Source organism: Trichechus manatus, unplaced genomic scaffold, assembly GCF_000243295.1.
Source record: "Trichechus manatus latirostris isolate Lorelei unplaced genomic scaffold, TriManLat1.0 scaffold00014, whole genome shotgun sequence".
NCBI classification, from domain to species: Eukaryota; Metazoa; Chordata; class Mammalia; order Sirenia; family Trichechidae; genus Trichechus; species Trichechus manatus.
Genome location: NW_004443950.1, coordinates 22,060,634 through 22,087,646, shown reverse-complemented (window position 1 = coordinate 22,087,646; position 27,013 = coordinate 22,060,634). Strand labels below are relative to the sequence as shown.

The window sequence follows — 27,013 nt, the reverse complement described above, 5'->3', positions numbered from 1 at the left end:
TGATCTACTTCCAAGAATCAACCATTGAAACCCTGTGGAGTGCAATTCTACTTTGACACACATGGGGTTGCCATGAGTTAGAAATGACTTGAAGGTAGCTGGTGGTGCCGTGATTAAGAGCTCGGCTGTTAAACAAAAGGTTGGCAGTTTGAATCCCCCAGCCGCTGCTTGGAAACCCTGTGGGGCAGTTCTATTCTGTCCTATAGGGTCGCTGTGAGTCAGAATCAACACGACAGCAACGGGTTTGATTTCTGGTTTTTGATGGTAGGTAGGTGCTATGCGTACAGCCTGCAGGAGCTTACAGCCTCATGGCGGGCGAGGGAAAGCTCCACCAACTCAGCATCCTGGGAAGTAATTAGAGCGGTGCCTGACAGAACATCATGAAGTGCCTACAGGTGGAGCTCTGCCGGCTCTGGGAAAGGCTTCATGGAGGAGTTGGGGTTTGGTGGGTCTGAACGGAAGATTTGGGGGCTGGCAGTGTGCAAGTTTCTAGTGAGGACAGAAATGCGTATTAGGTAAGAAGGGGTTGCAAGTTGGAAAGTCAGTCCGAGGAGACAAAGCACTGCAGTAAGAAATAGGGAGCCACGGAGGGCTGCAGAGCAGGGAAGGGCCCACGCATAGATGGGCGTCAGGGCTGAGCTGGTGTGCACAGTCCGCTGCTGCCCTTTTGTCCTGCTGTCCTGCTACTTGCTCCAAGAACCCTCCCTGTTACTCTGGGCTGGGCTCTTTACCCAGGGGGCCTGATGGTGCCCAGGACAGAGCTGGCTGTTACTGCTTCCCGTTTTATTCTTATGCCTTATAGCCCACCTTGCTGCAGAGACTTCCGGTAACTGTATTTAGCCCATAATTCCTAAGGAGGAACGGTGGGAAATTAAAGGGTGTCTAGTATGATGTTGCATCTGCTAACTCTAGAACCACTCTCATTTTTGCCACCTCTGAGTGCCACCAAAAGTTCACTTACTATTTTAAAAGGTTAATTTATTAAAAACAGAAGAGGGTGACTATCGCCCAATTCCCCGTACGGGAAATAGCTAGAAGAGGCAAACACATTGAAACAAACCTCAGTGGAGGTTCCCGGGGGCTGCAGGGAGGGGAAGGGGACAGTTGTTGCTGCAGGGGTATGGCGCTTCTGTTTGGGGCAATGAAAATAGGTGGAAATAGATAGGGATTTTTGCACAATGCTGCGAATGTAATTGATGTCACTGAATTCTACACTTAAAAATGGTTAAAATGGCAAGTTCTATGTTCTGTATATTTACAACAACAATTAAAAAAACAACAGCTTAAAACACAGCTTTAGCTTTATTTTAGCAGTAATAGCCAACATTGATTCACTAGTTCTTTTCTAAAGCTGTCAGCCTAAAAAGTCATCAGCTTGGTTCCATCAAAAATCACCTCTCAGAGGGATGATTTCCGAGCCTGGCACCCCCTCCCCAGAAAGGCTGGCAAAGAGTTTCAGGGTGGGTGAGGTGAGATTCCATCAGAAGCCTGGCTGTGGGATGTGGGGAAGCCGCCAGCCCCTCTGCTCCTCCTCGCAGTGAGGACAGACAGACTCCTTTCTCCCTAGCTTTGCCCAGCATTTCTTTCAGGATTAAATATGCTCACCCAGAGACAAACGCTGGGGATTGTTAGAATATGATTATATTTACACATCTAAAAATCTTCAAAAGAGGAAAAGAAGTTCATCGACCCTTTGAAGGTTATTTAATGATAAACATAAATGCTTTCACAAACCCGGGGAATGATTTAAGATGTCGGATCAATAGCTGCTGTGAGTGCACGCCAGCCTGCCTGCGGGCGGGTGGCCTGACCGCCCAGCTGGCCGGGGCTTGCTGCCCTGTGCATAGGCAGACTGGGGCAAACAAATGAACGTGATTTAAGGCCAGTCCTCATGGCCTCGGCCTGAACATGGCGTCGCCGAGGAAGGAAACCAGGGGCCGGAAGGGAGCCACCTTGAAGTCAGGTCTAAGGACAGGACCCCTAGGTTTGGCCCTAGGATGGAAGCTGCAGTGTGAGGTGGGTGGGGGCTGAGCTGGGAGGATTCCGGAGACTCCCACAGCCCCAGCCAGAGGCTCTTCTCTGCAGACGCCCTCCTGGAGTTCAGTTTCATGTTCTAAGTGTTCACACGAACTGAACCTGAACGTCAACCAGCCAACGAGGCAGCAAGACCCGTGGGTGGAGCCCTGGCTGCAGGCCCAGAGGGACCTGGTGCAGAGCTGGGCTCCATCTTTCTCTGGCTTTGTGGCTTTGGATAACTGCAGACCCTCTCTGACCTCAGTGTCCTCATTTGGCAAATGGAGACACTGACCCTGACTTTAGCCTTGTCAGAAGACTCCTAATGCACACAGATCGTTTAATTCAAGGCTATCCCACAATAGACACTTAATAGAGGGAAGTATTTTATTTTAATTTGTATAACCATATTTAGCAAACATTTATTTAACTCTTCGTAGGTACCACCTGTGGTGCTAAGCATTTTACAGGCCTTATCTCCTTTAATCCTTCCAACAACCATATTAGCGAGCTATTATTATTAGGCCCATTTTATAGATCAGAAAACTGAGACTTAGAACAGTTAAATAGCTGGCCCAAGAGCACACAGCTCCTAAGAGAAATATAAAGTCCAAATCCAGGCATCTGACTTGAGATCCCACACAGGTAAAACTCCATTCTCATCATATAAATGGTACCTGCTGTCAACAAGACCTTGATCACCTGGCAGAGGTGCTGTGACTTTGTCCGGTTTCTCCACTGCATAGTTACTCGTATTTTGCCCCCATTTTCTGTGCTGTTCTCTTGGATAAGAAGTCACTATGCACAGCCCACATTTAAGGAGTGGGGATTATGCTCTACCTCCTCTGGCAAGGAGCATAAATAATTTGTAATCATTCCTCATGGGAGACATCTCCAATCTTCCCCATGTGTATATTTATTCCATCATTTGTTTATGTCAGTATGTACTCTTAGATGTTTTATTTTATCCTATGGGTTATAATCCAACTCTACTTTTAACATTTTTTGCACAGATTGTTCCTGTGTTCCTCTGAACTACTGCGTTTTTGTTGTTTTGTTGAGCACTTCCTTACTTTTCTGGCACTAGGAGATGCTCCAAGTTCATCTCGTTTATTTCCTGTTCCTCTTGTATATTTTCAGTCCTAGAATCAACCGTATCCCCAGGAACCCACTTCTTTTTCTTGGAACATGATATGGAAACCAAGATCAGGGAGCTGAGTATGCTCATTGCTACTAGGTTGTCATTGCTTCTAGGCCCTTCCTACTGACAAAGAAACTATATGTGTATATACTAACTCTTGTGTGTGTATATGGATGTATTGTTGTTGTAGTGAGGTGCCATCCAGTCGGTTCCGAATCATCGCAGTGACCCTATGCACAACAGAAAGAAACACTGCTCGGTCCTGTGCCGTCCTCACAATCATTGCTATACTTGAGCCCATCATTGCCGCCACTGTGTCAATCCATCTTGTTGAGGGTCTTCCTTTCTTTTGCTGACACTCTACCAAGTATGATGTCCTTCTCCAGGGACTGGTCCCTCCTGATAACATGTCCAAAATATGTGAGACAAAGTCTTGCCATTCTTGCTTTTAAGGAGCATTCTGGCTGTACTTCTTCCAAAACAGATTTGTTCATTCTTCTGACAGTCCATGGTATAGTCAATATTGTTTGCCAACACCGTAATTCAAAGGCATCAATTCTTCTTTGGTCTTCCTTATTCGTTGTCCACCTTTCACATGCATATGAGGTGATTGAAAATCCTATCGCTTGGGTCAGGCTCACCTTAGTTCTTAAAGTTACATTTTTGCTTTTTAACACTTTAAAGAGGTCTTTTGCAGCAGATTTGTCCCACGCGATATGTCGTTTGATTTCTTGACTGCTGCTTCCATGGGCGTTGATTGTGGATCCAAGCAAAATGAAATCCTTGACAACTTCAGTCTTTTCTCCATTTATCATGATGTTGCTTATTGGTCCAGTTGTGAGGATTTTGGTTTTCTTTATGTTAAGGTGTAATCCAGACTGAAGGCTGTAGTCTTTGATCTTAAGTAAGTGCTTCAAATCCTCTTCACTTTCAGCAAGCAAGGTTGTGTCATCTGCATATCACAGGTTGTTAATGAGTCTTCCTCCTATCCTGATACCATGTTCTTCTTCAATGAGTCCAGTTTCTCAGATTATTTGCTCAGCATACAGTCTGAATAAGTATGGTGAAAGGATATAACCCTCACACACACCCTTCCTGATTTTAAACCACGCAGTATCACCTTATTCTCTTCCAGCGACTGCCTTTGGTCTCTGTACAGGTTCCTCGTGAGCACAATTAAGTGTTCTGGAATTCCCATTCTCTGAAATGTTCTCCAAAGTTTGTTATGATCCACACAGTCGAATGCCTTTGCATAGTCAGTAAAACACAGGTAAACATCTTTCTGGTATTCTCTGCTTTCAGCCAAGGTCCCTCTCACATCAGTAATGACATCCCTCATTCCATGTCCTCTTCTGAATCTGGCTTGAATTTCTGTCAGTTTTTTGTGGATGTACTGTTGCAACCACTTTTGAATTATCTTCAGCAAAATTTTACTTGTGTGTGATATCAATAATATTGTTCGATAATTTCTGCATTGTGTTGGATCACCTTTCTTTGGAATGAATACAAATACAGATCTTTCTAGTAGGTTGGCCAGGTAGCTGTCTTCCAAATTTATTGGCATAGACAAGTGAGCACTCCAATGTTTCATCCGTTTTTTGAAACATCTCAGTTGATATTCCATCAGTTCCTGGAGCCTTGTTTTTTGCCAGTGCCTTCAGTGCAGCTTGGACTTCTCCTTCAGTTTCACCTGTTCTTGATCATATGCTACCTCTTGAAACGGTTGAATGTTGACCAATTCTTTTTGGTACAGTGACGCTGTGAATTCCGCCCATTTTCTTTTGATATTTCCTGCATCTTTCAATATTTTGCCCATGGAATCCTTCAATACTGTAATTTGAGGTTTGAATTTTTTTCTTCACTTCTTTCAGCTTGAGAAATGCTGAGTGTGTTCTTCCTTTTGGTTTTATAACTCTAGGTCTTCGCACATTTCAAAATATTTTACTTTGTCTTCTCAAGCCACCCTTTGAAGTCTTCTGTTCAGTTCTTTTACTTCATCATTTCTTCCATTCACTTTAGCTGCTCAAAGTTCAAGAGCAAGTTTCAGAGTTTCCTCTCACATACATTTTGGTCTTGTCTTTCTTTCCTGTCTTTTTAATGACCTTTTTCTTTCTCCATGTATGTCCTGATGTCATCCCACAACTCTTCTGGTCTTCAGTCATTAATGTTCAGTGTGTCAAATCTATTCTTGAGATGGTCTCTATATTCAGTTGGGATATACTCAAAGTCGTATTTAGGCTCTTGTGAACTTGTTTTAATTTCCTTCAACTTCAGCTTGAGCTTGCATGTGAGCAATTGATGATCTGTTCTGCAGTCGGCCCTTGGCCTTGATTTGACTGATAACATTGAGCTTCTCCATTGTTTCTTTCCACAAATGTAGTCAGTTTGATTCCTGTGTATTCCATCTGGCATGGTCCACGTGTATAGTTTATGTTTATGTTGTTGAAAGGAGGTATTTGCAGTGACTAAGTCGTTGGTCTTGCAAAATTCTGTCATGAAGTCTCCAGCCTTGTTTCTATCACCAAGGCCATATTTTCCAACTACTGATCCTTCTTCTTTGCTTCCAACTTTACGTTCTAACCACCAGTAATTATGAATGCATCTTGATTGCATGTTTGATCAATTGCAGACTGCAGAAATTGGTAAAAAGCTTCAACTTCTTCATCTTTGACATTAGTGGTTGGTGCATAAATTTGAATAATAATCGTATTAACTTGTCTTCCTTGTAGGTGTATGGATATTATCACTGACAGTGTTGTACTTCAGGATAGATCTTGAAACGTTCTTTTATTTATTACATATATATATATATCTCCATAATTATTTATCTATGTATCCCTCTGTATCTGTGTTATTCTATATGAACGTAAGTTCATACTGATGTGTCCAACTCTTATCCATTACCACATGGATCAAAATTCACTTTTCAGATAGTGAGTTTTTTGTTTTTTTTTTTTTGGTACCTTTTAAAAATTAAAACCCAAATCACAGTAAATTAAAAACCTAAAATTATTTGCACTAAGGATATTCCAAAGTGTTCTAGCATCTTTGATTAGACGGAGGAATATTTTTTTAAAAAATGGAAAACATAAATTATAGACCTGATTGGAATCATTCTCACCTATATGGAATCAGGGAAATTTTTAAAAATATGCACAACGGAGAAAATGACTCTTTCTGCAGGGTCGATAGGTGTTTACGTGTATTTTTACCAATCTCACTGCTCTCGAGCCTCTTGAATCTGGAAGAAGGATAACTGGGGATCCTGGGCAGGGACCCAGCCTGCATCTTCTGGGTCCAAGCAGCAAATACTCAGAGTGAGCAGCAGGTAAGGGCTTTGAGACTTCAGGAAGGAGATCAAGTAGAGACCAAACCACCACCCTGCAGCCTGGCCCCTGGCGAACCTGCTGGTACCAGCAGGCCAGGTGAATTCCTCCCAGGCAGGTGGCCTCTCTCTGGAGCCAAACTGAGAACATATCCAGTGGGCCCTGTGATGTAGCTGTTAGCTGCAATTTTATCAGCCCCAACTGACAGCGACTTTGTGTTTAACAGAAGGAAATATTGCTAAGATTTGGCACCATCTTCATGGATGTTGGTGCGTTTGAGTCCCTTGTTGCAGCCTCTGTGTATTTTTGGTGCCTTCTGACCTAGGGGACTCCTCTTCCAGTACTATACTGGATAATAGTCTGTGGTGATCCATAAGGTTTTCATTGGCTAGTTTTTGGAAGTAGGTCACCAGGCCTTTCTTCCTAGTCTGGCTAAGCCTAGAAGCTCCACTGAAACCTGTCCACCATGGGTGATCCTGCCGGTATTTGAAATACTAGTAGCATAGCTTCCAGCATCTGAGCAACATGCAAGCCAGCACAGTACAACGAACTGACAGACGAGTGGTGGAGCCATTTTCTTACCTACCAGGATGCTTTTTTTTTTTTTTCCCTGATGGACTTTTATTATTATTATTTTATTGTACTTTAGATGAAGGTTTACAGAACAAACTAGTTTCTCACTGAACAGTATATACACATATATATTTTATGACATTGGTTAACAATCCCACACCATGTCAACACTATCCCTTCTCGACCTTGGGTTCCCTATTACCAGCTTTCCTGCCCCTCCTGCCTTCTAGTCCTTGTCCCTGGGCTGTTGTGTCCCTTTAGTCTCATTTTGTTTTATGGGCCTGTCTGATCTTTGGCTGAAGGGTAAACCTCAGGAGTGACTTCATTACTGAGCTAAAATGGTGGCCGGGGGCCCTTCCCTCGGGGTTTCTCCAGTCTCTGTCAAGCCAGTAAGTCTGGTCTTTTTTTGGGGTCAGAATTTTATTCTACATTTTTCTCCAGCTCTGTCTGGGACCCTCTATTATGATCTCTGTCAGAGCAGTCAGTGGTGGTAGCCAGGCACCAAGTAGTTGTACTGGACTCAATCTGGTGGAGGCTGTGGTAGTTGTGGTCCATTAGTCCTTTGAACTAATCTTTCCCGTGTATCTTGTTTTCTTCATTCTCCCTTGCTCTCGAAGGGGTAAGACCAGTCGAGTATCTTAGATGGCCAGTCACAGGCTTTTAAGACCCCAGATGCTACTCACGGAGGTAGAATGTAGAACATTTTCTTTATAAACTATCTTATGCCAATTGAACTAGATGTTCCCTGAGACCCTGGTCCCCACAGCCCTTAGCCCAGTAATTCGGTCTCTCAGGGAGTTTGAATGTGTCTACAGAGCTTATGTGACCTTGCCTTGTACAAGTTGTGCTGGCTTCCCCAGTATTGTGTACTGTCTTACCTTTCACCAAAGTTACCATTTATCTATTGTCTGTTTAGTATTCCCCCTGCACCTCCCCTCCCACGTAACCATCAAAGATTGTTTCTTTTTGTATGTAAACCTTTTCATGAGTTTTTACAGTAGTAGTCTCATACAATATTTGTCCTTTTGTGATTGACTTATTTCACTCAGTATAATGCCCTCCAGATTCATCCATGTTGTGAGATGCTTCACAGATTCATCATTGTTCTTTATTGTTGTGTAATACTCCATTGTGTGTATGTACCATAGTTTGTTTATCCATTCATCTGTTGATGGGCATCTAGGTTGTTTCCATCTTTTTACTATTGTGAACAATGCTGCAGTGAACATGGGTGTCCATATGTCTATTCGTTTGATGACTCTTTTTTCTCTAGGATATATTCCTAGGAGAGGGATTGCTGGATCATATGATATTTCTATTTCTATCTTTGTAAGGAAGCATCATATAGTTTTCCAAAATGGTTGTATCATTTTGCAGTCCCACCAACCAGCATGCATTTTGCAAATGTCTTTAGTTTCAACATCTAGCAGATTCCAGTAGGGGTACAATAGGAGCATTGCTGTTGTTAAGAAGCACCTCTTGGTACCTCTCGGAAGGGGTTCTACCCAAGCTCCAGTCTGGCCTTCTGAGGGCCACTTCAGTGCTTCTGACGGCTACTTCTGTCCGCTTCCTCACCTGGTCTCTTCTGAAGACAGTCCTGTAAAGCTTGGCTGCAGGAGATCCTTCTGCATTAGCTTAGAAATACTCCAAGATCCCATGCTCCCAAGATGTTCCAGAATGGAAAAGGAAAGTGAGCCTATCCAGCTGGGCCAGCCTTGGGCTACTGCAGGTTGGGGCCTGGCCTCAGATTTTTGCTCTGTCAGCCAGGATTCTCCCATCCTCTCCACTTTTTTAGGGGTCTTCACCTACCCGAAGTGTAAAAGGGTTATGGCCAGGGCTGATTTAGAAGACATGGAAGAGATGTTGCTTTCATTTTCCAACATGTTGTCTTTTTTCGTTTATTTCAATGAAAAATAAAAGGCCCCAGTGTGCTTGACCTAAAGGCTTGCCCTGATCTGAGAGGTGGCTTGACGGTGTGAAGGCATAGGAGATTTGCCTGTTTCACTGCATCTACCTGGGGCGGGGGCTCCCATTTCCACCATTGACATGCATGACCCTCTTCTTTTTCTATGGACTTTACATGGTACTTTTCTTGTCCCATGATTCTGGGGATTGCTTCTCCTCCCTCTGGAATGCCCTTGTTTCAACTGGGAGTTGAGCCGCTATCACCCATGTACAGTCCCTACCTCTGGCAAAACTGTGCGTGTGTGTCTTTTCTTTGGGTCCCTTCCCCTTAGAGTGATCTGCAGACTGGAGACTGGACACTTGCTCAGAAGCAGTTTGATGTCCTTTTGTCAAGAACACTTGGTCATTTCCTCTTCACACTTGGGTCTCCATCCAGGTTGTAAACTCCCTGAAGGTGACCTCAAGACTTGTGCTCAGTCATTCAGCATGTGCTGGCTGGGTTTTGTGCCAGGTGTGCAGAATAGATGCCCCTCCTATCCCTGTGGCACTGAAACTACTGCATAATTCCAACAGCAATCTGGTTGGGATAATGCATGCAGCAGGTGCTCAATGTGTGCTCATGGAAGTAGGCTACCTTGGATTCAGGGAGCTGTGTGGCGGGAGCTTCCACAGAGAACCTACAAATCCTGTCACTTGGTGCCAGACAAACGCTCAGTGCTAGCCTTTGATGGGCTTCTCGAGGGGACAGTGGTGCCTGTGAGCGTTAGGGGCATGTGGTGTGCATGTGCGTGGGTGTGTACAAGTGTTTGTGCGTGCACGATTGCTCACACCCCTTCAGGATGTTCATGGACTCCCTCTTGGAGCATTTGTAGAGAATCTTCCAATAAGAGGTTTACAGACAGTGACAGGAGGGGCAGAGAGATGAGTACATGTTTTGAGAGAATCCTAAGGTTGAACTCCTGATCAGAAACCCACTAGCTGTGGTTTGGACAATCATTTTATCTGCCTGGCCTTGCTTTTCATATCTGTAAAATGGGAAGAACGCTCTCTGCCATATCTACCTCCTGGCAGTTGTGAGGACCAATTGTAAATGTGCTTGAGGGGTAGGTGTCAGAAGGTTTTCACCAACAGGCACTCTCACCACCCTAAGCTTCACATTGACCCTAACTGATGGTAGACCAGAAGTCGGTCACCTACTCCTCTCCCACACCTGAGGAGAAGGCATCAGTTTGGAAAGTCTGCATGCCGTATAGATGCAGCCCCATCCCTTCCATGAAACCAGCTGCCCACAACTGTTGAGCTGTAATTAATGGATAGTCCTCCCAAGGGCAGGCATTTTCCACTCCCCCTTAGGTACAGAAAAGAGCAGATATTTCCATCGTAGCAAGTAAGAAAAATATCTCGTTTCCCCAGTTTTGTTATAAACAATGTACGACTTGCTTTCTCCTTACTCCTCTTGACCCTCCACACTGTATACATATTTATATATTATTCATAGTGGATTAAAAATGAATGTGCTCTTTACCACGGCTCTACGGAGCAGTGACAATACAAATTAATGTATGTTGTACTTACTTTTCACATGGCAGTGATGGGAAATGTTGATGGCCTCAAAGTGAGAGGCAGAGAGAGGGGAGCGAGGTGGGGTGGTGGTGGTGGTGGGGGCTCCCGTCTGGCCACACTGTCAGAGCCTGGGCTGGCTACAGAAGTAGATTGTTCTGTCACCAGGCTGAGAAGACCTTCCCATGGCCCTTCTCCCACAGAATGAAGTCCAAGATTTTCAGTGGGTCTGGGAGCCTGGCCCTGCCCACCTCCCCCACCAAGCTTCACCTCTTCTCTCAAGGCTTCACCTCCACCACACTGACCTCCTCATAGGTCCCTGCACCAGCCATGTGCCTCTTGTCCCTGGGTCTCTGTTCAGGCATATCCCTCTGTCTAAAGTACCATGCCTCTCCCTTTCCTTCCCGGCTGCTTTCCTCCTTCTTTCTTCCATCCATCCATCCATCCATCCATCCATCCCTCCCTCCCTCCCTTCCTCCATCCATCCATCCATCCATCCATCCATCCCATCCATCCATTTTTTTGCTTGAAAAGTGCTTGGATATCTAAGCACTGTGCAGGGTGGTGAGAATCAGCAACAACAACAACAACAATGGCAATGATAATAAACCACCTACAGTCCTTGCCATGTGGAGCTGACAGCTAGTGGGGAGACAGATGCAATTGCTTTGTCTGTTCAGCAACTGTTGTTAGAAGCTCTTGTGAGGAGAAGACATTGCTGTGATTGTGTCTCTCAGGCTGCTGTGGCTGGGCTTGGGGTAATCAGGGAGGGCTTTCTTGAGGCTGAGGCAGCTGAGCTGAGAGCTGAAGGATGAGACTGCAGCAATAGATGAAGTAGGGGAGGGAGAATTCCAGATTGAGGGAACAGGGAAGGATTGAGCAAAGGGCCTGGGGCAGGAGAGCACATGAAGTACTAGAGAACAGAGAGCAGTCCTCTGTGGACAGAGGGAACACAGCATGGGGGCTTTAGTGAGACGAGGATGGAGAGACTCATAGAGGTTCACATTCCTCCTGGCTGGGCTCTTGGACGTGTCAATCACCCCTAATACACCCCAACTACACTGCCTTAAGGTGTTGTTTTGGGCCTAGCCTCTTGCCAGACCAAACAATCAAAAAAAAAAAAAAAAAAAAAACCAAACCCATTGCCGTTGAGTTGATTCCAACTCATAGTGACCCTATAGGACAGTGTAGAACTACCCGATAGTGTTTCCAAGGAGTGGCTGGTGGATTCGAACTGCCAACCTTTTGGTTAGCAGCTGAGCCCCTAACCGCTGTGCCACTAGGGCACCAGACCAATGCCCTCTAAGTGGTGAGTTCCTTTCGGCACAAGCTCTGGCCAGGGCTTCGAACCAGTTCTTCCTAGTTCAGTCATGGCTGAGGAGGAGACACTGGAACAAACCTGAATTTTAAAAATTTAGGTGACCCGGAACCACAACCAGAACAGGAAAAATTACGGGTTGAAGTCCTGCTAGAAACTTAATCTCCCTCCTAGAAAACAAGGGCATCGTACACATTGCACAGCAACCAAATCTCTTGCCCATAGGACTCTACACAGAGTGGAAAACATCAGAGCCCGACTCAAAGATGGCAGCCGATTGTGCCGCTTTGAATATGTGTTGCCCTCCTCAGTCCCGGCAATAATCCAATCTCATACATCAGGCTCCTGAAGGGGCTTTCTATGCCTCTTTGGAGCCTCCTATTCTAGGGCTTTGACCCATAATTTTTCCCATTCTGGTTCTGGATCACCCAAATTTTAAAAATTCGAGTCTCTTCTGGTTTTGCTTTATTGGCCATGACTGAACTAGTCCAAACCAGTTCAAAGCCCTGGGCCTGACACAGCAGATACCGCATCCACATTGATTGAACTGACTCCAAGTGAAATGCAACTGTTGAGAACTAGTTGCTTTGGACTTTGAAGGTCTTCCAGTGTCCCAGAGCCCTGGTTCAAAGGCAAATATCCCAGAGAGAGACAGCAACTTAAGCTTCAAAGACAACCTGAGTCATGCTAACACGAAACAGTGGAACACGAAATACTTGCTGAATCAGTATTTTTGATGAAGAACAAAGCATAGCCTCCCTGATCCAGCTTAAACAACACGATGACAACAATGAAAACAATAATAATAATCATCGTATAGTTCTTATAGATTAGAAACTTGTGTAGTTCTTTATAGTTTACAACTCACTGTCACATTATCTCATTTGATCCTCACGACATTACTGTGTGTAGGTATTATTATTATTTCCCTGTTTTGAAGTCATGGAAACTGAAACCCTGAGACAGGAAGTTTCTTACTCAAGGTCAGATGGAGAGAAATTCATGTTTGGGGAGTTAAGTAGCTAACCAACCTCGTGAGGGAGGAAATCTATGGCTTCCCACCCTAAACCCAAATTCTTTGCCAGATCTGACACTACCTACTGCAGGCAAGAAGGAGACCTGAAAGAAAAGTAAAGGTGCTAAATCATGAGAAACCTCAGCCTTCACTTTTGGCCAAAGGCCAGCCCTGGATTGTGGTGCTTCTCCGTGGGGTTAAACTTGGGAGAGGCTGTTACCTGAAGCTCTTTTCTAATGGGGAGCTGACAGGGTGGGTGTCTTTACTTCTTAAATTCAACTACCATGAAAGGCTCTTGGACCCTTGTGTTAAAACTCCATTTGCTTTGTGAAAATTGATGAACATTAGCATGTATGTTGCCACCTATAGACTCTGGTGAATGGCCAACTCCATCACCAAGGTGGTGTGGCCAGCATGACTGGCATTTTATCTCATTAAAATGGGGTGGCTGGATCTTTGCAGGACACTGAGGGGCTTTCCTTTCACCCTGTAGGGCTGCAGCAACTTCTTCTCTGGGGATGGGTTGACCTACCTCCATCTGGAGATCTGATGTTCTCCAGGCCACATTCCTAGCCCAGCAGAAAGTCAGAAAGCTCCCAGCAGATCTCCATGGACCTCTCTTGCTGCCTCTCCTTTCAGGCAGGTCCCTTTTTCTGTCAAACCTTTAAACACCGAAGTAAAGTACTTAGTGGAGCTCTCAGCATTGGGGTTTGTTCTGAAGCCCTTTGCCTGTGCTCTCTGACCAAAAGCCAACAGACCTCAACATCATTGTCAGGGACTTCATATGGACAAATGGAATACAGAAGTTTAAAACTTCTCATCCAGATTTAGCTGTACTCACAAATGTACCACGTTTCCAAAAGTGCTTTCATTGCAACAGCTTTCTGTTTGGGAGTATGTGTTCCCATCATCAAAGGACCAACACTTCACTTACGTTTGATTCTTGAGAGAATATCAATGCCTTCTAGACCCATCATAACTCTTCACAATGACCTTCCCTCAGGGTGATCCTCTCATTTCTTCGGAACATTTTCCTAGATCTCACGAGAACTTTTCAACAAACAGCCCAAAGGAAGAGAGAAACAGGGACAGAAAGAGATAGAGAGGGACCCTATAAACATTCATTGTAATTGTGTCTAAAGTAATGCATCATCTATGTGTATTGTAATCATGCTCCTTATAAGGATTTTGGAGACTTAGGGAGTCTGGGTACCTTATATCCTTTGGAAGTTTGTTTTAAAGTCAACTTTCCAGTTTTGCTGTATCTTAACTCCCACATCTGGACAATGGGGCTGATACCATGTCTTGGCAAAGCTGTCATAAAGCTCAAACATGAAGATCGACGTGCAAAAGTGTATGTAAAGAACCGTGGAATGTAGGCCTGTGGCGGGCTTTTGGTACTACCATTATTCTCTATAAAAACTCCAGTTACGAGCTATATTGCAAGATCAGAGTTTATTATTATTCTGATATTTTATAGACTTCCTTCTATAAATGTACGCATGCATAGATTTATATATATTTACGTATAGACTTCCATCTCACCTAAGCTAAGATGAAGACCAATGCAATATGAATGTTTTCACCACTGAAGTATCCAAATCTGCTGGAACATTGTACATATTTGATTCTACCGAGAAATAAAGATTCAGAACGTGAACAGGATAAAACCATGATTAATCTTGTAAAATAATTAGTGGGAAAAATGTACTAAGAGCATTTATGCCAAATTGGCCAATTCAGAAAAGGCTTTCGTTGTGGGGGCTGGGGAAGATATCTGAGGTTCTCTAAGTTGCATGCTGCATGGCTCCTGTGGTGATACATTTGCAGAGAGGGGAGGTTCCACATGTTTCAGAAGTCACACAGAAACTTAATATTCAACAATGATAGTATAAATTATAATAAACAGCTTTGGTAGATGAACAAAAACAGTGGAAACATGAAAGAAGCAATATGAATCTTGGAGACTTGTGGTACAATACCAGGGTTTGGGCATTTTGCTTCTTAGTTCTCCTAGCTAATTTGGATCATGTTACCAAGAATTTTATTTTTATTTATTTTTATTTTTACTTATAAATACTTGTCATTTGACAGTGATATTCCTAATCAATGTAGTTTTTGCCATATAATAAATACATTGGTGAGTTAGCCCCAGATTTATCTGAGCCATGATAATCAGGATAGTGGTCGTCCCACATCAAGGGCCTGTGGTGGCCCCTGTGAACTGCCAGAGCTGTCCTTGGTAGGACACAGAAAACACAGTCCATATCTGGGAAGCTTTGGAAGAAACTTTAGAAACTTTTCTTAGGTTCCTAGTGTCTCAGTTCTTCTCCCCAGTTTCTTCAGGAAGATCTTCAACTGGTCCTGTGCCTTAATTGGCATCCTAAGTCTTCCTTTGAGACTATATCCTAAATCCAAGGTGATGAAGAGCAGAGACCATTTACATTCTTTGTACGATAATTAAATCCACCTTAGAACCATGAATCTCAGTTCTCCCCCCCCATCTGACGCAGGCCCTTCCTCATCATCCATGGGAGAGGTGACCAAGCCCTAAAGGTGGTTCTGGGTTGCAAGAAGGCAGGAGGGAAATCACACTGGTGAGTGCTTCTCTTAAGTGACAATCATGGTGCAGTCCCCTCCTGCTGATATCTGTGCTCTTCTTGCTGTAGTTAGGCTTTCTGGAAAGGCCAATGGCAAACACACTTTTCTTGGGTTTCATTTTGTTCTTAACTACAAAGTCTGCAGGTTTGTAAATGGACTTTTGCAACTAGGAAAGTTGATCAACTTCAGCCTTGTGTTAGATCCAACAGTAGAAACAAAAGAAGCAGAAACTCTACCCAAAGATTTATAATTTCTTCCAAAAAAAAAAAAAAAAAAAAAGGCAAGGTGAAACAGTAAGATAATATTTCAGTCCCACAAACTGTTCATTCCTGCTTGCTCTATGCCAGGTACTGGGCTTGGCACCAATGATACTGAGATGGCCCAGAACTTACATCTCCCAGGGGACCAAGGCATACACAATGATCCATAAAACAGGCATCCCACGGAGCAGAGTCTTGAATGAAGAGTAGGCTGTGGGCCTGTAAAGAATGAATGTGGCATTTCAGGTAGAGAGTAGAACAAGTAAGGGCCTGGAGATGCTGCAGAATGGAACCTATTTCTAGGAACTATCTGATGGTTTGGTTTGGTGTGGGCAAAGGGTGATAAAAGAGGTGATGATGGTACTGAGCCATGAAGGTCCTGGTTATCCCTTAGGGGATAGGTGGCCATCAGCGATTTGGGGCAAGGGAATCACAGGCTGAGCCGCTGCTTTAGGAGTTCTCTCAGGTGTCTCTGGGGAGGATGAACTGGTATTGCGGAACCTGGAGGCCTTCTGCAGGCTGCCATGCTCACAGTGTAGGCAAGAGCTGGTCCAGAGTGCCCTGGGCTCTGAAGGCGAGAACCAAGAAAGAAAGATTCAATAGGCAGAATGGATTGGTTCTGGAGACCAATTGGCTGTGAGGGAAGAAGAGGCAAATTGACTCTTGCAACCCAGTAAGAAAGAAGCAGAAATCTAGCATTCTGTGCAATTTGGTGGGAAAGTGGGCTTCAGCTTCCAAACATTTGGTTGGCCTCCAGATTCTTAGGGAAAAGATGGTTTTGCCAAGTAGATTGCACAGACCTTCTGCTATTACTGCTCCAGAAAAAGCGTGGAATATGCTGTTTGGATGTATTCTGGAGTAAATGGTTGGACTCATTTATTTACTTGTTTATTTTTCCGAGCAAATGAGACCCAGCTGTGGGCATTGACCTCTCCTGGTGCTGGGTGGGACTGCACTCATGAGCTCCCGGGAATGGCCATCAACAGCTTCCCAGCATGAGGGCGGGGGATGATTGCTCTGTATAATGTCTAAACTAGAGGCTTCACGAGCTCCTCAAGACGGCAGAAATGTGCGCCTGGCTGCTGTGAATTAAAAGAGAGAAATCCAGCTTGGAGGGTTAGATGGATTTCCCCAAGAATCCATCTTTTCTTCCAAACTAGAGCCTTTCTAGAGAAGTTTATTTTCGGGGTTACTATTCAGAATCTAACTTGTTAAAACTCCTGCTGGCCTTGATTATCTGATCATCCTGGTCCCTGCCCTGATACCTTCTGCTGCCTCCATCTGAAACCCTGAGATTCCATAAATCACTCCAGCTCAGCACGTTCAACTCCGTCCAAGAGCAAGGCTTGGGCAACGGCCACTATCTTTCAGCACCACCCCAAGCACAGACTCCCTTGTCGTGCTTGGTTTGTTTATCAGTAATGAGTTAGTGGGAGGATAAGAACGTGGCCCAGCTTTATGTTGAGACCCGAGTCAGACGTTCAGTTGGAGGGATTTATGGTTTTCATGTAGAGCGGGGCTCAGCAAAGATAGTCTGCAGGCCAAATCCACATACAGGCTATTTGTGTACAGCCTGAGCCCTAAGAATGGCATTTACAATTTTAAGCGGTGAATAACAACAAAAAAACAAGCACAATAAGAATATTTCATGACACAGAAAATTATATGAAATTCAGATTTAAGCATCCATCAATAAAATTTCAAATTTCACCAATAAAAAGCTTCTGGAAATTGTATTTTCTCTCTTGTTATACAATTACCTACACAACGCCCTCAGTTTTGCCTCTCGGCCTGCCAAGCGTGAAATATTTACTCTCTGACCCTTTAGAGCAAACATTTGCCGAACCCTGGTGTAGAGGGTCCAGGTATTGGACTCTTTCTCTTCTATAACCCAGAAAGTCTGAATTTAAAAATCTGTCTAGAATGGAAAGACCTTTTAAATCCCTCTTTAAGTGCCAAATATATTGGATAGAAATATCCTTTAAATTTTGGTTTTCACAAATAATAATACTGTTATTTTTGTTGTTATTTTTTATTTTTATTGTTATTTTCACAAATATTAATGACAATGATAGTCACGCAATATAATATAATAGTAATAGTTATATTGGTAATAATGCTCATGCTCCTTTGGGCATGGGGGGGCAGTGAACAGCAGGGCTGACTGACCACTGTTTCTGTCTGCAGGTCACAGGCCCTTCCAGTGCCGATACTGTCCCTACAGTGCCTCTCAGAAGGGGAACCTGAAGACCCACGTCCTCTGCGTTCATCGCATGCCTTTTGACAACAGCCAGTATCCCGACCGCAGGTTCAAGCGCTCCAGAGTCGACACAGAGGCTGCTGGGAGTTTCGAGGAACCCCCAGCTGGCAAGGCCGGGAGCTCCGCTGAGCTAACGGAGGAGGGTAGCAAGGCCCAGGAGGAGCGCAACTGAGCGAACCAATCCGTATATTGCAATATTATTTTACACCGTGTTAAGGTTATGCAATTGGTAAAAAAAAAAAAAAAAAAAAAAGAGTTTTGCTAACTGCATTCCAAGCAAAAAAAAAAAAAAAATCATGTACAACCCTCCCTCCCCACCCACAAGTGTATAGAACATAAAAAGATTTTAAATATATCTATATATATATTAAAAAAAAAAAAAAACCCAGCCCTTGAAAATGGCTGCTAAACTGTTACCCGGCAACAAGGCCTTCCAAATAACGCAGGTGGGAGAAAAGTGATTTCAAAAACACTTGGTGTCCTCCGGGCTGCCCGAGGCTGGGGGCTCTTCCAACTCTAAAGTCATCTTTGTCCAAAAATAATGCTCTGAACCGAAAAACGATACCATCTCCATGATTTAGTGTTGCCTTGAAGATGGAGGGGCTGTGTTTTCATTGTTGAAAACACCTTTCGAATCTGACACCAGCTGCTATCATTTGCCTAGCACCGTAATGAGATGTCTTGGGCGGAAGCCCCGGTGCCAGTCAGGCTGGAGCGGACACTGCAGAGAAAATCAATCCCCGTGGTGTCGCAACTGCACTCTGGCAGAAATCTTAGACGGCCCGCAGCCAGCGCCGGGGCTGGCCGGCACTGCAGAGGATGGGAATATTAAATTTTCATTTTTAAAAAATCCACCACCGAATGAATTGATGGTCAGGAAGTGTCTGCAGACAAGTGTCCACTGCAGGTTTGATGAGTAATTCCTTTTTTTAGATCCAATTGCAGTATTGAGGAAAAGGCTTTTTTCTTGGTTGTCTTTTTTTTTTTTTTTTTGGATGAAGAAAGATTGCCACTGAAAACATAGAGGGTTACATTATATAAAATGGTGTCTAGAAATACTAGCCAACCCTATCCACAGAAGGTGCTGATGAGAAGTTGAAATTTACGTACTAATACAAAGATTGTTTTTTATTATGATTTAGAAATTTTTACCCCAATGAAGACTGCCCTAGTCCTCATCAGAATTTTTGTGTGTGTTTCTTTTTATAAGAGTCACAGACGTAAAGCACGATTTTCTTCTGCAGCAGGCTTGTAGAAAATAGCTTGTATTAAAATCCAGATCTAACATCCTGCTCTCTATCTCTAATGGAGACAACTGTTTGCATTAAGATGTCTGTTTTTGTAAAACAAATGTATTCTATATTTTTGTAGATTTTAGATTTTCTACTGATTGGATACTCCAAATTGATCAAGTTCCACACCACACCAAGGGAGATTTTCAGGGCCAATAACGAAACGCTTAACTCATTTTTAACCACGATTCAAGAAGACTAGTTAAAGGCTTACTCTTGACTCTGCTGAGATAGTGTAAAAATTCAGCCTTTTCACACACTTCCTTTGACTGACACGAAATTGGTGCTGTTGCTTGTGATGGTAGAGAAGTATTGAAGTATTCACTTCTTCTAAGAAAAACAAAATCATTCAGACTTTTAAAAAAAAAAAAAAAGTCACTATTTCCTTGCAGGCTGGGAGCACAGAATAAAAACCCCAGGGCCTTAAAAACTTCAACTCTGCCTACAGCAGTGTACAAAAATACTAAACTGCAATCAACGTAAATAAAAATCTTAGCGCTACCCTGAGACCAGAAAAACTCTCAGGCTCATAAGGAATAGGGTTTGCATATGCTCTCGGAAGGGTGTCATCTAATGGAGCTTTCCGTTTCAATGAGGTCGCCGTGCCACGTGGACCCATCTGGCAGAGAGCAAGCTGCTTTCTTGCTTTTCTAGTATAGTTCTCACTGCCTTACTTAAATCGAGTTGATAAACTTAATGCAACTGTTTCTCTGATCCTCGAGAAAGGATTGAAATGTTATTGGAAACTTTCTGACTGTAGTAAAGCTTTAGAATTTAACTGCACTACCGTGTTTGGTGAGTGTGGCAGTTGCTTGCTTCCCGTGTGTTTGCCCCGCCTTTGGTATCTTAGCAAAGAAAAAGAAAAAAAGAAAAAAGAAAAAAAAAAAAAGAAGGAAAAAAATAGAAGAGAGCTACATTCCATTTCGATAAGCACTTCGGGAGCTCTTTTGGTATTCTTTTGTGTCTTCTGAGCATCGTCAGATGCGACAGGCAATAATTCTGTTTGTGACATTGGGACCATCCCCTCTTTGTGGCGTGTGTGTTCATTCCATTTCGTCCAATGCTACCGTCCTTCCTTCCCCCTGTGCCACAGGCCTTCTTTCCAGAACATTTGTAACTTGTAACACGAACAAGTGACAGCTGCAGTGATGGTGTGTCAATTGCTCAATGCCATCAGGTTCTCATATCTAAACATGTCAAGTTTTCCCCTGTAACTTCTGTAGTCTGTGATGCTGGTCATAATACTGTCGACATTCCTACGCAAAGAAAAAAAAAATCTATCTCGGAGGAAATCTGAGATGGATAGCGTAGAGGATTTTGTTGCTATGCTTGTAACAAGTAGAAGACTTTGTATTTAAAGTTTATTCTTGGTCATTATTTATTATTATAATACATCAGTTGACAGAACTTTATTCTGGTATAGAAAGTATTAAAAGTTGTTTTTTCAGCAATGACTGTTTTCTTTCTGCTGTTAGAATAAAATGTCTTTGAAGCAGTCCAGTTTTATCCAGTGTTTTACGCAATAAAACCTCTACCTCTGGGGGAAGAAAAAATCCCTTCTTCCCTCACTTTCATGTTTACTAGGAGGAGTCAAAACTATTTGCTCAGCTTTGTCAGACTTTCAAGAATTAAACTCTGGTCAAACCCCACGGATTTAGAAGCCAGGCCGTACTCTGCAGCAAGGACTGTCCCCGCAGCCTTGTGCTCCTGCAAGCTGAATGAATCTCTATGCCGTATACACCGTGAGTGCGTGTGTGTGTGCGTGCGTGTGTGCGTGCGTGCGTGTATGTGTGCACATGCCCACGTGTGTATGAACTACGTTTCTTCAAAGGCTTTCAGACATCTGTCTCAGTAAAATAAAACCTATGGAAATAGTAATGCTCCTTATATTACAGTAATTATATAAGACACTTAGAGCATTGGGATCTATCATTCCCCTTTACTGGTAGAAACTTAACAAAAAAATTCATTAAATGCAAGGAAGCCTTTTACTCCAAATTATCAGAGGATGATCTGAATTCTTCCTCCAGAAGAAAAGGAACAGAACAAAGAGTAATCAAGTTGATGGCATCAGAGGTAACTGAGAAAGCCCACCTCTGGCCTTAATCTGAGAGTACTTAAAATGTGTGCCCAGTACTTGGTGTGCAGAGTTGTTTTTTGACTTGCTTTTTGTGGCTGCTGCTTTGTTTTGCTCCCACAACAGCTTGTATCGTACATGCTGAGGTTCTGGAGCACGGTGGGCCCACTGGAATGTTACAAGCAGAGGCATCCAACCATATTTTATAGGAAATGGTTAGTTCACCAGGTTTTTTTCAGGATGTAAAGCTTTGGATGTTTTCGGTGAGAGCAGATGACTTGAACAAATCCGTGGGCAGTCTGTGATTGTTACTACCCATGACAAAGGTGAATTACGAGACCATAATGAGGAGGTCAGGAAGTGAACTCATTAGGGAAAGAAGGTTGAAGTGCAGAAGGTTGAATGAAGGAGTCATAACTTCTACTGGAAAACCATAGACACAATGGATGTCAAACCCAAATACCTATAGGGGCAGGCAATAACCTCAGTGGTGAGGGGACACCATTGTAATGATGGGGCCACAGGACTAAAGCGCGTGGCCCCTTTAGCAGGAGCCACAGTAACTGTACATGGTTGTCCTGAGGCTGTGGCCTCACATCTTCTGGCTTTTCAAGAGATACTGGACATCTGGATTTTTGTATGATGTCTCTCAATTTTTAGATGTTGGCTTGAAATCTGTTTTAAAGAACTGTGTAATACATGGATGAACCAAATGTGGTATATCCATATAATGGAATATTATTTGACAATAAAAACAAATGAAATCCCGATACATGCTTTAGCATGGATGAACCTTGAAAATGCTATGCTAAGTGAAAGAAGTCAGTCCCCAAAGGTCATATATTGTATGATTCCATTTATAGGAAATGTCCAGAATAGGCAAATCCATAGAGACGGCAAGTAGATTCGTAGTTGCTAGGGATTAGTGGTTGCCAGGGATTAGTGGTTGCCAGGAGAGAATGGGGAGTGACTGCTAATGGGTATGGGGTTTATTTTTGGGGTGCTAAGAATGTTCTAGAATTAGATGGTGATGATGGCCACACAACTCTGTGCATGTATAAAAAAACACTGAATGGTACACTTTAAAAAAAGTGAATTTTGTGGTATGTCAATTGTATCTCAACAAAGCTGCTATACAAATATAAATATAAAAAAGGAAGTAAGGAGCATTTTTAACGAGCATCAGTATATATTTCCATCAAAATAGTTCTAAGGTCTTATAGGTAATTGACAGATCAATACAGTGTAAAAAATGCAATATTTGGGAGGCATAATGGCTTAAATTTAAACCCTGGCTCTGCACTTACTAGCTGTATGATCCTGAACAATTGTTCTGAGTTCATTGATCTTTGTAAAATTAGGAGAATTAAATACAAGAAAGTAGGGAAAATTCTACATACATTTTATAAAGTACTCTAAAAATGTTATTGTCATTATTGTGGTATTAGAAGTTATGGATAAATTTGACGCAAATTTCACACGCACACAAAACACTGTAGACTAAAAATTTCTGTGTCTCAGAAAGGCTCCTCGAGGTCAGGTGCAGGCACCCTCCAGACCCATCCCCCTGGACAGAATGACCCAAGGCAAATGTCTTAAACTTCTTGTTTTCCAATTTTCTCATTTGAAAAATCGGGGTATCAACAACTTTCATGCTTTTCTTGGGGTTGTAGGGACGTAGCTGTGGAAAGAGTGGGATGCAGTGGGAAAACAACTGGTTTGGGGTTGAGATTTTCTTCCACTTATTCACTCAACAAATATTTGCAGTGTGCCTGTATGCCAGGTATTGGGCCAAAGGCACAAGGGTCAAGTGTCAAGATCAAGGTCCATGCCAGAGATCACAGACTAAGGAGAAAACAGGCTTGAACCTGACAATCACACAAATACATATAAAATATCAGGAAGAGAAGATGCAAAGTGCCAGAAGAACAAGGATTTTCCCAAGACATGGAAGATGCCCGTAGGAGGCTATGAAGAACAGAGAGGTGAAGGAAGAGCCTGCCAGCAGAGGAAATAGCCCGTGCAGAGGCCATGTCAGACAGGGTGGAGCACTGAAGTCCTATCTCGACCTCTCAGTAGCTGTGTGATTCTGCAAGATCATTCCATATCTCCAAATCTCTGTTTCTCTGTCTGTGAAGTGCGAAGTAACAGTGTCAGCAACACAAGGCTCTTGTTGAGATTAAATGAGATAGGGTATGTAAAAAATCTGGGCAAGCTAGACACAACAGGATTTGAGGAACTGTTATCAGCAGTGACAATGGCTATGAACGCATGGAAATGTTGGAGAAAAAGAGCATTCAACAGTCGCTGGCTTTCTTGCCCTGCTTAGAGGCCAGTCAAAGTAAGTGTCAGTGTAGGGTGAGCCATATGACTCCATCAGATTTGCAGCATCTGAGGTGCCCCAGTCCCCCGGGGAAGGAGAGGATGGACTCTCCAGCCGAACCCAGGTTCTTTGCATGCCTCTGGTTGACCCCCCTACAGATGGGCTTGGCCGCCCTGGAAGGAGCACCATTCTCCAGAGGAGTTTAAGTAGGGTGACCAACCAGCCTGGTTTACCTGGGACTGAAGAGTTTTCTGGAACATAGAACTTTCAGTGCTAGAACTGGCACAGTGCCAGGCAAACCTGGCTGGTCGGTCACCCTGAGTCTAAGCTCTTATCCTCTAAAGCCACAGTCTTGGCCAAGCCAAAACCACAGCTGCCTCTGACCAGGGAAGCCAGTGTGAGGCCCATCTGAGGGAGACATGTGCCAAGGGGCTAAAAGAATGGGCTTTGAGAGACCTGCGTTCCAATCTTGTCTGCTACAGCACCTTTACTGTAAGGATGAGAGGTGACAAGGTACGTAAAGCACGTAGTGTGACTCCTGGCACACGGTCAGCATTTCTACACTCGCGTCCTTCAGACCCAGGTGGGGGGTGGCTCAAAGGTGGATTTCTCTTCCTCGCAGCCAGAAGCTGCAGAGCTGCTGATACTCAGCATTAAGATACTATTTTGTGCTGAAACTTCTATAAAGATGATAACCCTGCTGTCTTTTGTAGCTTGGGATTTGTACACTTTCCCCTCTCTGTTGAACATCTGTATTGTAACAGTATATTATGAAAACCTCACTCGGTGTATTGTAAGCACAATCCCAAGGAAATTAGTGTTAAATATTGTGAGCTTCATTTCAAGACAGAAGGGCTGGGCATGTTCCACCAAACCAGAGGTATGTTTCCATGGGGAAAGAAAAAAAATTCTTAGTGTCATGCAATATTAAAAATGTCGCCCAGCTGAGCATTCCATGGTGGGGCTTGTATAGAGTTTTAATCTCTTCACCTGTTGGTGTTAAGAGAAAAGAGAGAGATGGGAAGACAAAGGGAGGGAGGGGGAGAGGGAGAGAGACGAAGGGCTTACTACGTGAATAGGGAAATCACAGCAAAGAGGAGGGGGAAAATTTAAATGATCCCAGACCGAACTGTTTTGCTGTTAATACAGAAATACAGTGCAAGACACATTTAATGGGCTCTATTTTTTATTATACTATGCTGAATAATTAAGTTTGAGGCTAAGTGTCACATGGATTTATCTTTTAATTAAAAAAGCATGGTTCACGCATATTTGAGTGGTAGTCCAAATAAATGCAATATAGAAATTTATGTTGGTTTATCTAGGTGTTAATTACCTAGAGATTGTTCTGGATTACTTCTTTTTATAAAGTGTCATAAGCTCGTGTCAGAACGAATAAAGCTTGCCCATGGAACCTTATCAATTTGCTAACTATAACGCTGGTCTGACCCAAGGGGGCGTTAGGGGAAAACTTTGGGGATTGTTCTGTTTACACACGCCCCCATTCAACCCACACTAAATAAAACAGTCGTTTTAGAAAATATTCCTAGGACATAAAGGCACAACTATATCTTCTTTGTTTTACAGTCTGTTGTCCACAGCTATTTATAAAACATGTGATTATTTATGCATCGGGTTATGAGGAGTTTGGCTGGGACAGGCCTAGAAAGAGGCCCTCCATCAATCCGGGTACCTGGGACCCCTGAGAAGTGAAGGGAGGGTTTCCCAGTGGAAATCGGGCTGGGACAGGAGGTTGGCTGCCGGGATTTGTCTAAAATGTGTCAACCTCACCGCTGCTTCCAAAAAGGCCAGATGGTGGAAGAAAAACGGGCAGCAAAGTTGAGGGTTAGAGGTCACTTTTCGTTTTTTCCGTCAAAGATGCATCTGAGAAAGTGAAACCAGCCCCCCCCCCCCCCCCCCCCAAGTTGCTGATCGTACCTCGGTCAGCTCCTGCCTGTTTCTTTGTTTACAAAGTGAATTTTGGTGGTAGGTTCAGTCAAATGACATGGAAGAAACTGAAGGCTTTGGTCAAAAGGTTCTGCTTCAAAGAAACGGGTTTCCAAGGGTTGGAAGAATTCCAAACCGATGTGGGACCACAGAAGTTGGGTGCGCGCGTGTGTTGGGGGAGGTTTGCGCCCCTGTGTTTTCTGCATTGCCTGGCCTCTTTGTCCTGGGCCCCAGGCCTCCATGTTTGGCTGGCGGATCACAGGAAGATCAGTAAAAAGTAGCTGAGGTCCAGTGGGCTTCACATGGCTTGAGTGCAGGGGGAGCTGTAGGGCGTCTGGATCTGAAGTCTTCCCCTAAAGCAGTTGCTTCTCTTCAGCCAGAGCTGGGGGGAGCCACAGAGAAGCCCCAAACAGCAAACTAGCCCAGTGTGGATGGAAGCGCTCTGCGGGGCTTCACTTTCGGTTTGTACTTCCTTTCTCTTGGGGAGCATCCTCCCTGCAGGAGCAAGCTGGCCAACTGTGGGGAGCGGCGCCAGGCGGGGGCGCTCGTGTGGCCGCAGTTGGGGCCAGGGGGATGGACCCATATCCTGGGGCGCGAACCCGCTCGCAAGCCGGGCCTCTGAACCAGCCCGCCGCTCTGGCTCTGAGGGATCAAAGCAAGAGACAACACTCGCCGCGAGGGGAGAACGCCTTCCGCCGGGAGACTCGATCCCAAGCCCGCCAGTCCCTGCGGGCTGGTCTTTTGGCGAGAAAGGGGACCAACGCGGCCGAACGAGGCCCGTTTTGGCGTCGGGCACCGCGGAGGGCGCGCGGACCTCGCGCGGCGCCTGCTGTCAACTCCATTAGCGCGGACAAGGATCGTTGCCTTCATATCTTTTAAATTATTGACACTGAACTCTGTTTTCTTCCCAAATCGTTGCCCATTTCCTCCCCAGAATCACTGTTATCAGAAATTGGGTGCCAGCGCACTGGGAGGAGTGGATCAGTCCTTCCTGCCTGATCTATTCCTGAGCCAAGCATGGCTGCCCGCCAGGGACAGAGTGGCTGACAAAAAGGGCGGGCCCTCCCTCCTGCGCTTCCAGCCTAGGAGGCCGTGGGCAGTCACCTCCTCCTGGTAAGGTGATTCCGGGGGAGCAATGCGAGGGCGCGGGGAGCCACTTCAGACTCCCTGATCAGAGAAGGCTCTTAGCACTGAGCTCTGAGTGAGAGAGGTGGCTGGCCCTGAGCAGAGCCCTGGAAGGGGGCTCCAGGGCCGGCAAATACCAGTGCAAAGGTGTGGGCAGGCTCAGCACGCTGGCGCACACCTACACTGTCTGCCTTTCAGGGACACCGGGCCTCAGAGACCACTAGCAGGGGCCAGGGCGGGGGCCCACTGGTGGCCTTGCCTGTCGCCTGCTCTGGGC

The 27,013-nt window shown here is 44.3% G+C and overlaps 1 protein-coding gene across 1 annotated transcript in view; it reads left to right on the top strand.

Annotated features, from left to right (window-relative positions):
* Nucleotides 1-20,770, top strand: part of ZNF536 (zinc finger protein 536) — a 294,926-nt gene extending 274,156 nt beyond the window's left edge. Inside the window, exon 5 of the mRNA XM_023726956.1 lies at nucleotides 17,900-20,770. The gene's annotated coding sequence lies outside the window, so the exon portion shown is untranslated. The remainder of the gene's footprint in view (nucleotides 1-17,899) is intronic.
* Nucleotides 20,771-27,013: the final 6,243 nt, after the last annotated feature.